Raw genomic sequence first — 15,315 nt, forward strand, 5'->3', positions numbered from 1 at the left:
GAATCACGCACGGATGTTAAAAACTAAAACAGCGACTTCACTCTAAGAAAACTGCATAGCCGTGCTGCATGGGGCGCCGTGAGGCGCGACGCGGTAATGAAAATTATGTCTAGATTTTGTTTTGTGAAGTGTTCTGGAAATTGCCACAAGCACGCCGCATGGCGCGGCACGGCGTGCGGTGCGGTAGTGTAAAATTCTTAGAGTACTTTCCTATTTTGGCTAAAAAAGGGTAGTTTCGTTCGGGGTTGTTTTGGAGTTCGACTTAAATGCACCAAAAACACCATTTTACAGTATCTTTTTCACCTAGAGAATATTGGAGAGCCACCCAAGGAAAAAGACCCAAGAATTTATCAAGATTCCAATCTACAATCGGTGCAATACGAGAGTTTGTATCAAATCTTTAGAATTGATATTTTCTTGTTTCTTAAACTTATTTGAGATATCTTACTCCATTGCTATGGAGTAATTTCCATTTGGTTGTTGATAGATATGGTGTTTCAATAACTTGATTAGGGATTCGATTTTTTATAATTGCTAGAATGAATTGATGGAGCTTGATATGTATTATGGAGTTATTTAGTATTTTTCTTAATCTAAAAAGTAGTTTGATATTAAATTTCTTCACATCTTATGATCTAGTTTAATTTCACAATTCCAATAGATAATCAAAAGAGCCTCTTGAATTGTTATTTGAACTAGAAAATAGGGAATATTCGTGAGAAATTACCCTTTAGATCAAAATCATCATTTTTATTGTTGCAATTGTTTACCATGCTTTAATTGGGTTAATTACTGAAACTAATGTTTAATCGAAAGAGGAATATTAGCTTCAAGTGTAATTTGATAATCGGTTGAATTCGTAAGAATCAATCATATTATAGAGTGAATTAACTCAAAAATTGGATCCTGAGTCAGTTATTGTGCACCTATCTAGTCAATTACCCATATTTTCCTCATTAATATTTCTTCTTGCTCACTTACTATCTTTAGCGATCAATTGTTATTTGCTTAAACTTTAATAGTTAATCGTGGAATAGATATCCATCAAGTGTTAATTTTTCTGGATAGTAATCAACTAAAGATTATTCAAACACTGATTAATTCCAATCCCTATAGAGACGATAATTAATCTATACTATCTTTGACTAGCGTGCACAAATTTAAGTGTGTGTTTTGCGCTCATCAAATTTTAGTGTCGTTGCCGGGGATTGGCAATTAATAGTATTTAAAATAATATTTAATACTAATTCAGGAACCAATTGTTACTTTAGTGTATTCACGTTTTTCTCATGTGTGCGCTTGATACAAGTTGTTTTCTATGGTGTATGACTCGATCCTCTTCAAGGTAAGTGATACCATACGAACCAGAATTGGAAAAATACATGCGACATCTGAGAAAAGAAAGAGAATTAACAGAAAAATTCTTGGTTCAAACTTCGACTCAAGATATCTTTGCAAATGAAGACAATGAAGGAGTAGACTTAGCTGCAAGGGAGGCAACACAACAGGAAGTTGCATGGAGAATTACTGATGAGATAGTCCAACTCAATGGGGGTCGAAGATTCAATCTAAACCGACCTTTGGTTGAAGACCAGTTCGAGAATGCAGCACCCCTGCCTGGAAAATCATTGGGTGACTATGCTAGGCCAATATATAATCAAGGAGTGTCAAGTGTCAGACCCCCACCCTTAGCAGCAAACAACTTCGAATTGAAGCAAGGCTTGCTTCAAACTATCCAAAACAACTGCACTTTCAGAGGGAAGGTAAACAAAGATCATAATACTCACTTGATGGACTTTAACGATATCATGAACACCTTTCAATACAATGGAGTATCAAAGGATGTTGTCTACTTAAGGGCATTCCCCTTTTCATTGAAAGATGACGCAAAGCAATGGCTTCGTAGCTTACCCGCAAGTTCTATCAGGACATGGGAATATATGACCAAGACGTTTTTTGACAAGTACTTATCAGCTGCAAAATAGGGAAGTTCAGAAGGGAAATCCATAATTTCTGTCAGAAGGAGACATAAATGTTTTTTGAAGCTTGGGAACGATTCAAGGAGATAGTCACAAAGTGTCAGCACAATGGAATTGATTTGTGGATGCAACTCCAGGATTTTTGGGATGGACTAACACCGTCCTCGCGACAAACTTTGAATACTGCATGTGGGGGTCTACTAATGAAGAAAACACCGGAGGAGGTTGTCTTAATCCTTGATGAATTATCTGAGGATGCTAATCAGTGGCCGGTTGAGAGAAATGATAGAAGAAAATCAGTTGGGGTTCACTAGGTGGAATCTAACACATCCATGCAAGCCCATCTAGACACCATGGCTAAGGAGAAAAAAAAGATGACATTAGCCAAGGTACAAGGTGAGCCGCAAATAGCATGTGACTTCTGTGGATTGGGACACCCTACACATGAGTGTCAAGCATCAGCTGAGGAAGTCAACGCAGCGAGGAACTTTAATAGAGGAAACTACCAAGGTGGGAACAACTATAATGTTGTGGGAGAAATACATCAAGGTTTTTCGTGGAGTTCACCTAATGGGAGATTGAATTCATGGCAGCAAAATAATCCCAGACCCCAGGGTCAAGGACCACCATGTTTTTAAAACCAGCAGAGGCAGCAATACTATAACGACCCGGTCGATCGTTTTGAGAGTAATAGCCCCGATCCCCTATTTACTGCTTCTCCTATATCTATTTATGCTATTGTGACTTGCCGGGAGGGTTCGTTTTAGTTTTTAGAGTGTTTTGGGATACTTAGTCCCTAAAACGGGAGCTTAAGTCTTAGAATTGTGACCATAGTCAGAACTGTTCGAAGATGACTCCGGAATGGAGTTCTGTCGGTTTCTTTAGCCCCGATAGGTGATTGGACTTAGGGGCATGTCTGAATTGTGTTTTGGAGGTCCGTAGCTTATTTAGGCTTGAATTGACAAAAGTCGAATGTTTAAAGTTTTGGACTGGTAGTGGAAATTTTGATATCGGGGCCGGATTTCAATTCCGAAAGTTGGAGTAGGTCCGTAATATTGAATATGACTTGTGTACAAAATTTGGGGTCAATCGGACGTGGTTTGATAGGTTTCGGCATCGGTTGTAGAATTTTGAAGTTTCAAGTTCTTTAAGTTTGAATTGGAGAGTGATTTGTGATTTTAGCATTGTTTGATGTGATTTGAGGGCTCGACTAAGTTTGTATGGTATTTTAGGACTTGTTGGTGTATTGGGTTGAGGTCCCGGGGGTCTCGGGTGTGTTTCAGATGGTTAATGGATCAAACTTGGTTTTGGAAGAATAGCTGAAGCTATTGCGCCTGGTGTAATCGCACCTGCGCAACACTGACCGCAGGTGCGAGCCCGCAGAAATGAACCAAGGGGCGCAGGTGCGGTTTGGAAGGAAGAGGCTAGAGTTCACAGGTGCGGAGGTATAACCGCATCTGCTCATCCGCAGATACGGAAGATGCAGTGCACAAGCGGAAGGGGCCAGGGCGTGAGGGATCGCAGGAGCGGGCGCGCAGGTGCGGCCCATTGCTCGCAGATGCGAACCCAACCCCCTTAAGTCATTTTTGCACCTGCGATGGAAATTTTGTAGGTGCGGCGTCGCAGGTGCGACTATGGACCGCAGGTGCGAGATTTCTGGACAGAACACTTAAATTCAAGGGTTCGCGATTTTTGCTCATTTTCAAAATTTTGAGCTCGGGTTTGGCAATTTCTTGAGAGCATTTAGAGGGGTTTCTTGAGGTAAGTCCCTTGTGATTATTTTTGATCAATAATCTTGCTTCCCCATGTATTTTCCCACCTAGTTAGTGTGTATTTAAGGTGAAATTGGGAATTTGAGGCTAGGGTTTTGGAAGTTTGATTTGTGGATTTGGAGGACCATTTGGTGTCGGATTTTAGTAAAATTTGATATGGTTAGACTCGTGATTGAACGGGCTTTCGTATTTTATGACTTTTACCCGATTCCGAGATGTGGGCCCCACAGGCAATTTTTGAGTTAATTTCAGAATTTTTGTTAAAATGTTGATTTCGTTAATTAGATGAGTCTATTATTATTGTATTTATGATATTAATTGCTTTTGGCAAGATTTGGGCCATTTAGAGCCGGATATTCGCGGGAAAGGCATTGTGACCGATTGATTGAGCTTGGTTCGAGGTAAGTGGCTTGCCTAACTTTGTGGGGAGGAAATCCCCTTAAGATTTGGAACTATTGTGATATGTGAGCTCCGTGTACGTGAGGTGACGAGTACGTACACGTGCTAGTTGTGGAAAAACCTCGATTTTTCTTACTGAGCAGCAACCTGTTTTCCTTTTATTATGAGTTATACCATTTTTATGAGTATTAATCTATTTTCATTCTTAATTGAGTTATTCTCATTTGCGTAGCTATCCTGTTTAGTCTAATACAACATGTCTACGTGTCTTAATTGCCTATGTGAACTCTGTGCAGCATGCTTAGTGAATTTCCTGCTTCTTCCTTGACTAGTACTTACTCTAAATCTTAAGATTTTGTGATGTAGTTGCATTTTTATTGTTTGCGCTGCATATTTACTTTGGGACTATGGAACGTTATTTCGGGAGATCCCTCTATACTGTATATTTACTTTGAGACTACGGAATGGTATTCTGGGAGATCCCCCTGTCTTGCATATTTACTTTGGGACTACGGAACGGTATTCTGGGAGATCCCCCTGCACATTTACTTTGGGACTACGGAATGGTATTTTGTGAGATCCCCCTGCACATTTACTTTGGGATTATGGAACGGTATTCCGAGAGATCCCCTTACATATTTACATTTGGGACTACGAGACGATATCTCGGGAGATCCCTTGTTGTGTTTCTGTGTACTGAGCTGTTACCTTCTATGAATTTATTGTTGTTAAATTTCATCCTTTATTTTATTGCGGTATTACACTTTATATTATTTTATTATATATTTACCAGTAGAGCCCTGACCTGACCTCGTCACAACTCAACCGAGGTTAGTCTTGGCACTTACTGGATACCGATTATAGTATACTCATGCTACTCTCTGCACATGTTTTTCGTGTGCAGATCCAGGTGCACCTTATCAGCCGCACTATCAGTGAGCTGGGACAGCTTTGGAGACTTCAATGTATATCTGCCGCGTCCGCAGACCTCGGAGTCCCCTTCTACTCTTTCTCATGTCCATTATCTTTTGTATTTTTCCTTGTTAGACTCTGATGTATAGAGACACTAGATTTTTCCTTCTGTAGTTTGTGATTCACGATGTTTCAGATTTTGGGATTTGTTGTGTATTTTTGAATAGTTGGTTAAATTTATATTTTTATTTCATTATTCCAAAAAATGTTAGGCTTACCTAGTTGTAGAGACTAGGTGCCGTCACGACGTCACACGGAGGGGGAATTGGGTCGTGACAAGTTGGTATCAGAGCTCTAGGTTCATAGTTGTCGTGAGTCACTAGCCGGTTTATTAGAGTCTCGCGAATTGGTAAGGAGACGTCTGTACTTATCTTCGGGAGGCTATGGAACTGTTATGAAAATTTCTCTACTTTGATTCCTTGTCGTACAAAAATTGTTGACTTCAAAAATTCTAAACTTCTGTATTCTATTCTCTCACAGATGGTGAGGACACGTACAAGCGGATCTGATGGACAGGCACTCGCGCCCCCTGATAGAGCCGCGAGAGGCCGGGGCCGGGGTAGAGGCCGAGGACGTCCGCGTGGTGTAGCCAGAGCACCCGCACGAGTTGCTATAGAGGGACCCCCAGTAGCTCAAGCTGGAGGACAGACACCTGAGATATCTGTTGCTGCACCAGCCCTCCAGGAGACTCTAGCCCAGTTTCTAGGCATCTTCAGCACCTTAGCTCAGGCTGGATTGATTCTACTTGCTCCTGCCACATCTCAGGCCAGGGGAGGAACACAGACTCCCATCGCCGGTACTCCAGAGTAGTGGGTTCAAGTCGACCAAGTTCCAGAGATTGTACCAATGCAGCCGATAGCTCCAGCTCAGTCCGAGGTTAGGGCAGCAGCTTCTGAGGCAGAGAAGCTCAGAATTGAGAGGTACAAGAAGTACCACCCCCTACTTTCAGCGGATTGGCTACAGATGATGCTCAAGGTTTTCTGGAGGAGTGTCATCGTATTCTCCGTACTATGGGCGTAGCGGAGACGAGCGGGGTTTCTTTTACCACATTCCAGCTTAGAGGAGCAGCCTATCAGTGGTGGCGTGCTTATGAGTTGAGTAGTCCGACTGAGGCAACTTTACTTATATGGACTCAATTCTCGAACATGGTTTTGAGAGAGTATGTCCCTCAGAGCCTTAGGAGCTCATGGCGCGTGGAGTTTGAGTAGCTACGCCAGGGTGCTATGACTGTGTCAGAGTATGCAGTTCGCTTCAGTGATTTGGCCCAACATGCACCGGCCTTAGTTGCCACAGTTTGAGAGAGGGTTTGACATTTTATTGAGGGACTCCATCCCAGCTTCCGGAGTAGTATGGCCAAGGAGTTGGAGATGGATATTTCTTATCAGCAGGTTATGAGTATTGCCAGGAGGTTTGAGAGCATGTTTGCCCAGGATAGAGAGGAGAGGGAGGCCAAGAGGTCTCGAGAGACTGGTTATTATTCTGGAGCTCGTGTCCCAGTAGCTCTCCATGGTAGGGGTTATATGAGCCACCCCGTTCATTCATCTCTTCTTGCTGCCAGCGGTGTTCCAGCTCCTTCTAGAACCCAGGAGCCTTATTATACACCGCCAGCATCTATTGTGCCTCATGCACGGGGTGTTCCTAGCGCCCAGTCCAGCAGACCTAGCCCGAGCCAGTCACAGCAGCCATGCCCTTCTAGAGCTTATTTTGAGTGTGGCGACACTTGCCATATGGTGAAGGATTGCCCCAGGATTAGAAGGGGTGCACCTCCACAGAATGTTCAGCCACAGCATGCTCCACCGGGTCCTCAGGCTATGATTACAGCACCAGCTGCCACCCCCACCTACTTAACCAGCTCGAGGTAGAGGTCGGGGAGGTAGAGGTCGCCCTAGAGGGGAAGGCCAAGCCAGATATTATGCACTTCTTGCTCGTACAGAAGCAGTTGCTTCTGATTCTGTCATTACAGGTATTGTCCTGGTCTGTCATAGAGATGCGTCGGTATTATTTAAGCCAGGCTCTACATATTCTTATGTGTCCTCTTATTTTGCCCTGTATTTGGGCATATCTCGGGATTCTTTGAGTTCCCCTATTTATGTATCTACTCATGTGGGAGATTCTCTTGTTGTAGACCACGTGTATTGGTGGTGTTTGATTCGTCTTAGTGGTTTTGAGACCAGAGCTGATTTATTATTGCTCAGCATGGTGGACTTTGATATTATTTTGGGCATGGACTGGTTGTCGCCCCAGTATGCTATTCTTGATTGTCACGCTAAGACCGTGATGTTGGCTATGCCGGGATTTCCGTGATTTGAGTGGAGAGGTACCTTAAAGTATACTCCCAGCATAGTTATTTTATTTCTTAAAGCTCAACGAATGGTTGAGAAGGGGTGTGATGCGTATCTAGCTTATGTGAGAGATGTCAGTATTAATACCCCTACAGTTGAGTCAGTTCCAGTAGTGAGGGACTTTCCAGATGTGTTTCCAGCTAATCTTCCGGGCATACCGCTCGATAGAGATATTGATTTTGGCATTGATTTGTTGCCTGGCACTCAGCCCATCTCTATTCCTCCATATTGTATGGCTCCTCCTGAATTGAAGGAGTTGAAAGGGCAGTTACAGGAATTGCTTGATAAGGGCTTCATTCGGCCCAGTGTGTCACCTTGGGGTGCTCATGTCTTATTTGTGAAGAAGAAGGATGGTTCTATGCGGATGTGTATTGATTACCGCCTGTTGAACAAAGTCACAGTGAAGAAAATGTATCCATTGCCTCGTATTGATGACTTATTTGATCAGTTACAGGGTGCCAGAGTGTTTTCCAAGATTAACTTACGTTCAGGTTATCATCAGTTGAAGATTCGGGACCCGGATATCCCGAAGACTGCTTTCAGGAGCAGATATGGTCATTATGAGTTTCTTGTTATGTCTTTTGGGCTGACCAATGCCCCAACAGTTTTTATGCACTTGATGCACACTGTGTTCCGGCCTTATCTTGACTCATTCGTCATTGTGTTTATTGACGACATTCTGGTATACTCCCGGAGTTGGGAGGATCATGAGTAGCACCTGAGGACTGCACTTCAGACCCTGAGAGAAAAGAAGTTATATGCAAAATTTTCAAAGTGTGAGTTTTGGGACTCAGTAGCATTCTTGGGTCATATAGTATCGAGTGATGGGATCCAGGTGGATCCGAAGAAGATTGAAGCAGTGCAGAGTTGGCCCAGGCCGTCCTCAGCTACAGAGATCCGGAGTTTTCTTGGTTTGGCAGGGTATTACCGTCACTTTGTAGAGGGATTCTTATCTATTGCAGCACCTATGACCATGCTGACCCAGAAGGGTGCTCCGTTCAGGTGGACATAGGAATGTGAGGAGAGCCTTCAGAAGCTCAAGACAGCTTTGACTACAGCCCCAGTATTGGTATTACCTACAGGTTAGGGGTCTTATACTGTATATTGTGATGCATGGAGGATTGGTCTCGGTGCGGTGTTGATGCAAGATGGTAGGGTGATTGCCTACGCATCTAGACAGCTAAAGGTGCACGAAAAGAACTATCCTATCCACGACCTTGAGTTAGCAGCTATTGTTCATGCCTTGAAGATATGGCGGCATTATTTGTACGATGTTCCTTATGAGATTTACATCGATCATCAGAGTTTGCAGCATTTGTTTAAGCAGAAAGATCTTAACTTACGTCAGCGGAGGTGGTTGGAGCTACTGAAGGATTATGATATCACTATTTTGTACCACCCTGGGAATGCCAATATGGTAGCTGATGCTTTGAGTCGTCGGGCAGAGAGTTTGGGGAGTTTAGCATATCTACCAGCAGCAGAGAGGCCATTGGCGTTGGATGTTCCGGCCTTAGCCAGCCAGTTTGTGAGATTGGATAATTCTGAACCGAGTCGAGTATTGGCTTGTGTGGTCTCTCGGTCTTCTCTTTATGATCGTACCAGGGAGCGTCAGTATGATTACCCCCATCTGCTTGTCCTTGAGGACACGATCCAGCACGGTGATGCTAAGGAGGTCACTATTGGAGATGATGGTGCATTGAGGATGCGGGGCAGGCTATGTGTGCCCAATGTAGATGGTTTGCATGAGTTGATTCTCCAGGAGGCTCACAGTTCACGGTACTCTATTCATCCTGGTGCCGCAAAGATGTATCAGGACTTGAAACAGCATTACTGGTGGAGGAGAATGAAGAAGAACATAGTAGAGTATGTGGCTCGATGTCTGAATTTCCAGCAGGTAAAATATGAGCATCAGCGACCAGGTGGATTGCTTCAAAAGTTAGAGATTTCGGAGTGGAAATGGGAGGCTTGATGCAGTTTGGGTGATTGTGGATAGGCTGACCAAGTCGGCTCATTTCATTCCTGTGATGACTACCTATTCTTCCGAGCAGCTAGCTCGAATCTACATCCGTGAGATCGCCAGGCTTCATGGCGTACCGATATCTATTATCTCTGACCGGGGTACGCAGTTTACATCACGGTTCTGGAGAGCTATACAACATGAGTTGGGTACTAGGGTTGAGTTGAGCACAGGATTTCCCCTCAGACGGACGGGCAGTCCGAGCACACTATTCAGATACTAGAGGATATGCTCTATGCGTGTGTGATAGATTTTGGGGGTGCTTGGGACCAGTGCTTGCCACGTGCGGAGATTGCTTACAACAACATTTATCAGTCCAGCATTCAGATGGCACCATATGAGGATTTGTACGGTAGGCGGTGTCGGTCCCTAGTTAGTTGGTTCGAGCCCGATGAGGCCAGATTATTGGGTACGGACTTGGTTTAGGATGCCTTGGAAAAGGTAAAGGTGATTCAGGATAAACTTCGCACAGCCCAGTCTAGACAGAATAGTTATGCGGATCGGAAGGTTCGCGAATGTGGCATTCATGATTGGAGAGCGAATCTTGCTTCGGGTTTCACCTATGAAGGGCGTTATGAGGTTTGGAAAGAAGGGCAAGCTGAGCCCAAGGTTCATTGATCCATTTTAGGTGTTGCGGCGAGTTGGGGAGGTTGCTTATGAGCTTGCCCTGCCTCCCAGTCTAGCAGGAGTCCATCCGGTATTCCATATTTCTATGCTCCAGGAGTATCACGGCGATCCGTCTCATGTGTTGGATTTCAGATCAGTCCAGTTGGACAAGGATCTATCTTATGTTGAGGAGCCAGTGGCTATTTTAGATAGGAAGGTCAGAAAGCTAAGATCAAAGAACATTGCTTCCGTGAAGGTTCAATGGAGGGGACAACCGGTCGAGGAGGAGACTTGGGAGACCGATCATGTTATGCGCAGCCGTTACCTTCACCTTTTCACCACTTCAGGTATGTCTTTATGCTCATTCGAGGATGAACTATTGTTTTTAGAGGGGAAGGATGTAACGACCCGGCCGGTCATTTAGAGAGTAATAGCCCCGATCCCCTATTTACTGCTTCTCCCATATCTATTTCTGCTATTGTGACTTACTGGGAGGGTTTGTTTTAGTTTTTAGAGTGTTTTAGGATACTTAGTCCCTAAAATGGGAGCTTAAGTCTTAGAATTGTGACCATAGTCGGAACTGTGCGAAGACGACTCCGAAATAGAGTTTCGTCGGTTCCATTAGCCCCGATAGGTGATTTTGGACTTAGGGGTGTGTCCGAATTGTGTTTTGGAGGTCCGTAGCTTATTTAGGCTTGAATTGGCGAAAGTCGAAATTTTGGAGTTTTGGATCGGTAGTGGAAATTCTGATATCGGGGTCGAATTTCGATTCCATAAGTTAAAGTAGGTCTGTAATGTGGAATATTACTTGTGTGCAAAATTTGGGGTTAATCTGTCACGACCCAAAATCCAACTAGTCGTGATGGCATCTAACCCATCTTGTTAGGTAAGCCAATTTCCAACTAACTAATTTCAATAATAATTATTAAAGCAATTTAAGTGAATAAAGATCCTGATCTTATACAATCCCCAAGAACTGGTAGTACAAATCATGAGCTTCTAAGAATAAAGTATACAAAGCGAAAATGAAATAAATACATAGTCTGCTTGAATAATACATAAACAGAGCTTTTATAAATCTAAGGCTACCATGAACAAGAGGCAGCTACAACAGGAACGCAGGTACATCTTTAAATCCCGCAACCATCGAGCACAGCAACAATAGCAGCCAACCTGTGCACGCAATGTGCAGAAGTGTAGTATCAGTACAACCGACCCTATGTACTGAGTAAGTAACAAACCTAGCCGTAGGTTGAAAGTAGTGACGAGCTTCCACCAAGGTCGGGTCCAAAACCAATAGTCCACAACAATCCATAACAACATAAAGCAAATAATACCAGAAGTAACTCAGGGATAAAATACTTAGCCAAATAATGATTTCAAAAATAGTAGTTCTTTCTTTTAAATGCATCAGTGAAAACCCAAATCGTTTGCCGAAGTTGCCAATAATATGAATAATTTGAAAACAATAAATTTCTCCAAAAATCTTTTCAATAATAAATAATATGTTTCATTTTCCTTCCAAATAACCCGTGTAAAACAAATGCATCACTATGCCCATCTGTCAAAATGTGTGAGAAATCATGAATGATGTGATGTTGTACAACATGAGGAAAAATACATCTCTATGCCTGCATGTCATGCATGCATGCCAGTGCGATGTCTCGGGCAGAATATCACTCATATACAGCCCCTCGGGCAGAATATCACTCATATACAGCCCCTCGGGCAAACCTCACAGTCACTCGTGCCACTCGGGCATACCTCACAATCACTCTTGCCACTCGGGCATACCTCATAATCACTCTTGCCACTCGGGCATACCTCACAATCACTCTTCCCACTCGGGCATACCTCACAATCACTCTTGCCACTCGGGCATACCTCACAATCATTTTTGCCTCCCAGTCACTCAGCACTCGGCACTCGCACTCAGTACGTACCTGCGCTCACTAGGGGTGTGTACAGACTCCGGAGGGGCTCCTTCAGCCCAAGCGTTATAATCTGCACGGACAACTCACGTGCTATAATAATAAAGTATGTTGTAGGTGGGCAGCCCCGATCTACACTCATCCTCACAATCAGGCCCTCGGCCGATATCAAACTTGTTGTGGCATGCAGCCCGATCCCATAAATATACAACATGTTGCGGCATGCAACCTGATCCCATAAATATCCTCACAAATCAGGCCCTCGGCCTCACTCAGTCATCAATCTCTCCAGTCTCTCAGGCTCACAATGTCATGAAAAATAGCCCAAAAATGATGATATGATGTATCAATAAATAACAACAGAGACTGAGATATGATATGCAATGAAATGAATATGATTGAGTATGAATTTTCAATTTAACACAATAATTCACAGCAATATGACCTCTGTGGGTCCCAATAATACTGGCATATAGCCTCAACATGATTTTTAATATGCTTTTTAGCTCAATTTCTTTAACACATAAAACCGCATAGAAAATGCTAAGATTATTTAACTATAAAATTCCACATAAATAATTATGTCACAATTTCTATAGTGCACGCCCACACGCCCGTCACCTAACATGTGCGTCACCTCCCAACAATTCATAAAAAGAAAATATATATTCATTGTTCATACCCTCAATTCCAAGATTAGAAGAGTTACTTACCTCGAACAGGCCAAATCCAATGTCGAGCAAGCTAAGCAATGCTCCAGAAATTCCATTCTGTGCGTAACAACTTCCAAACGACTCGAATATAGTCACAATAATTTGACTAAGTCCGCACAATTTATAAGAATTAATTCCATATCAAAACGCTAATATTTTTCATAAAATCCAAAATTACGCCCCAAAAAATCACTCGTGGGGCCCACGTCTCGGAATCCGACGAAACTCACAAAATACGACAACCCATCCAAATACAAGTTCAACCATACTAATTTCACTCAAATCCGACTCAAAACCGGTATTCAAACTTGAAAAATTCGTTTTGTGACATTATAGAAATTGCCTTCTATTTCTCTTGAAGATTCAATAATCTTACACCAAAAATGAAGATTAATTCATGGAATATAATCACAAGGGAGTTAAAAACACTTACCCCAAGTTGTGTGAAAATGTTCCTCTCCAAAATTGCCTAAACTGAGCTCCAAAATGAGAAAAATCTCGGAACACTCGTTTTTTACACTGCCCAGGCATTTCCGCACCTGCGGTGCCTGGGTTCGCACCTGCGCATCCGCTTTTACGGAAAAAAATGCGTGCCTGCAGAAACAGCCATCCTTCCACAACCTCGCATCTACGGGCTCGCAGATGCGCATTCCCCTTCGCACCTGCGGTCGCCTCACGCCAGCCACAGTCCGCAGCTGCGCCAACACCTTCGCACTTGTGGCCTCGCAGATGCGGCAAATTCCTCGCACCTGTGAGCACTGCCCAGTTCCACACTTGGCCGCTTCTGCGACTGATCTCGCGCACATGCGGCTTCACACCTACGATCAAAAGCTTCGCAGGTATGATCACACCAGTTGGTAACAGCCCTAGCATTTCCTTTAGTCTAAATTTGATCCGTTAACCATCCAAATCTCACCCGAGCACCCTCGGGACCCCGTCCAAACATACCAACAAGTTCCATAACATAACACGGACCTACTTGAGGCCTCAAATCAGACCTAACAACATCGAAACGACGAATTACACCTCAATTTGAAATCATTGAACTTTGAAACTTCAAATTCTATAACTTGCGCCGAAACACATCAAATCACGTTCGATTGACCTCAAATTTTGCACACAATTCACATTTCACATTACGGACCTATTCCAATTTCCAGAATCAGATTCCGACCCTGATATCAAAAAGTCAACCCCCTGGTCAAACTTCCCAAAAATATAACTTTCGACATTTCATGCCTAATTCTACTACGGACCTCAAAATAATTTTCCGGACACGCTCCTAAGTCCAAAATCACCATACGGAGCTATTGGAATCAACATAATTAAATTCCGAGGTCGTTTACACATAAGTCGACATTCGGTCACTATTTTAACTTAAGCTTTAAACCTTGGAACTAAGTGTTCCAATTCATTCCAAAACCTCACCGGACCCGAACCAATTACCCCGGAAATTCACACAACAACTGTAAAGTACAATTTGAGCACTAAATGGGGAAACAGGATTGTAATACTCAAAACGACCGGCTGTGTCGTTACATTCTCCCCTACTTAAACATACGTTCGTCCTCGAACGTGCCAAGAGTTGTTTCCAAGCCATCAAATCACTGTTCCATCATACCACACATGTACCTGAGGCTGAACCCACGTCACCCTATTCCACATAGGCTTAACTACACAATACAACTGAAAATAATTAATTTAACCTTAGCCCATAAACCTTGGAGTTTAATTTCCAATATTTAGAATTTCTTTTAAAATACAAATCTTACATTTACACACCGTATAAGTCCGAACAAGTTGCATCGAGCTATAACTATAACCCCAGATATAATCAACCAACATATTACACAACTCGCATGCTCGTAGCACCATTCCTGATCGCACTGACTACTCCAAAACCAACCACATACTAGTATTAAACCCATATCAAACCAAACCTCATCCCAAAACCTTCGTACATTGTTGATAATAAAATAAACATGCGAAATGACCACTTACCAGATCAACAAGTCATGGAGCCCTCTCGCCCCAATCAGAACCATAATCCCTTTCTGAGTCGACTTTCAATATTTTACTCTCGAATATACCGAAATCAAACCTGATAGTACCCATTCTAGGTGCAATGACCTTATATTACTAAACACAACTGTTCCATAGACATGCCTCACCAATATAACTCAGAGCCACAACCCGTGCCATCCGTGCAATAATACGCAATAATTCAAATGTACCCAGTCATGGAAAATGAATCAAATGAGAGAACTGCCCCGCCAGATTAACAAGTACCTCTACAACGAAACGCTGAAAATTTATAATACACCGTATAACCATCGCCCGATATTAACATAAGGTTCGTACCTTAACATAGCTCCGCTGCAATGTGTGTCCCCATCCAAACGTTGGTCCATATTATATACCTCGAGCCACCCTGCTCAAAATCAATAACCACGGAGAGGAAAATGACAAAAATGTCACATAAAAACCTAAAAGAACATAACCATTACGCAATCGATCATGCAATACCCAAATACTCATCACGCTAAAATTCCACTATAAAGCTCAAATAGAACCACACCATCTG

At 43.0% G+C, this 15,315-nt stretch overlaps 1 non-coding gene across 1 annotated transcript; it reads right to left on the minus strand.

Moving 5' to 3' along the window:
• Positions 1 to 1,987: 1,987 nt before the first annotated feature.
• On the minus strand, positions 1,988 to 2,094 carry LOC142172194 (small nucleolar RNA R71). The gene has a single exon (XR_012701570.1). It is a non-coding gene; the product is annotated as a small nucleolar RNA R71 (small nucleolar RNA).
• Positions 2,095 to 15,315: the final 13,221 nt, after the last annotated feature.

Source organism: Nicotiana tabacum, chromosome 17 (assembly GCF_000715075.1).
Source record: "Nicotiana tabacum cultivar K326 chromosome 17, ASM71507v2, whole genome shotgun sequence".
In the NCBI taxonomy this organism is placed as follows: Eukaryota; Viridiplantae; Streptophyta; class Magnoliopsida; order Solanales; family Solanaceae; genus Nicotiana; species Nicotiana tabacum.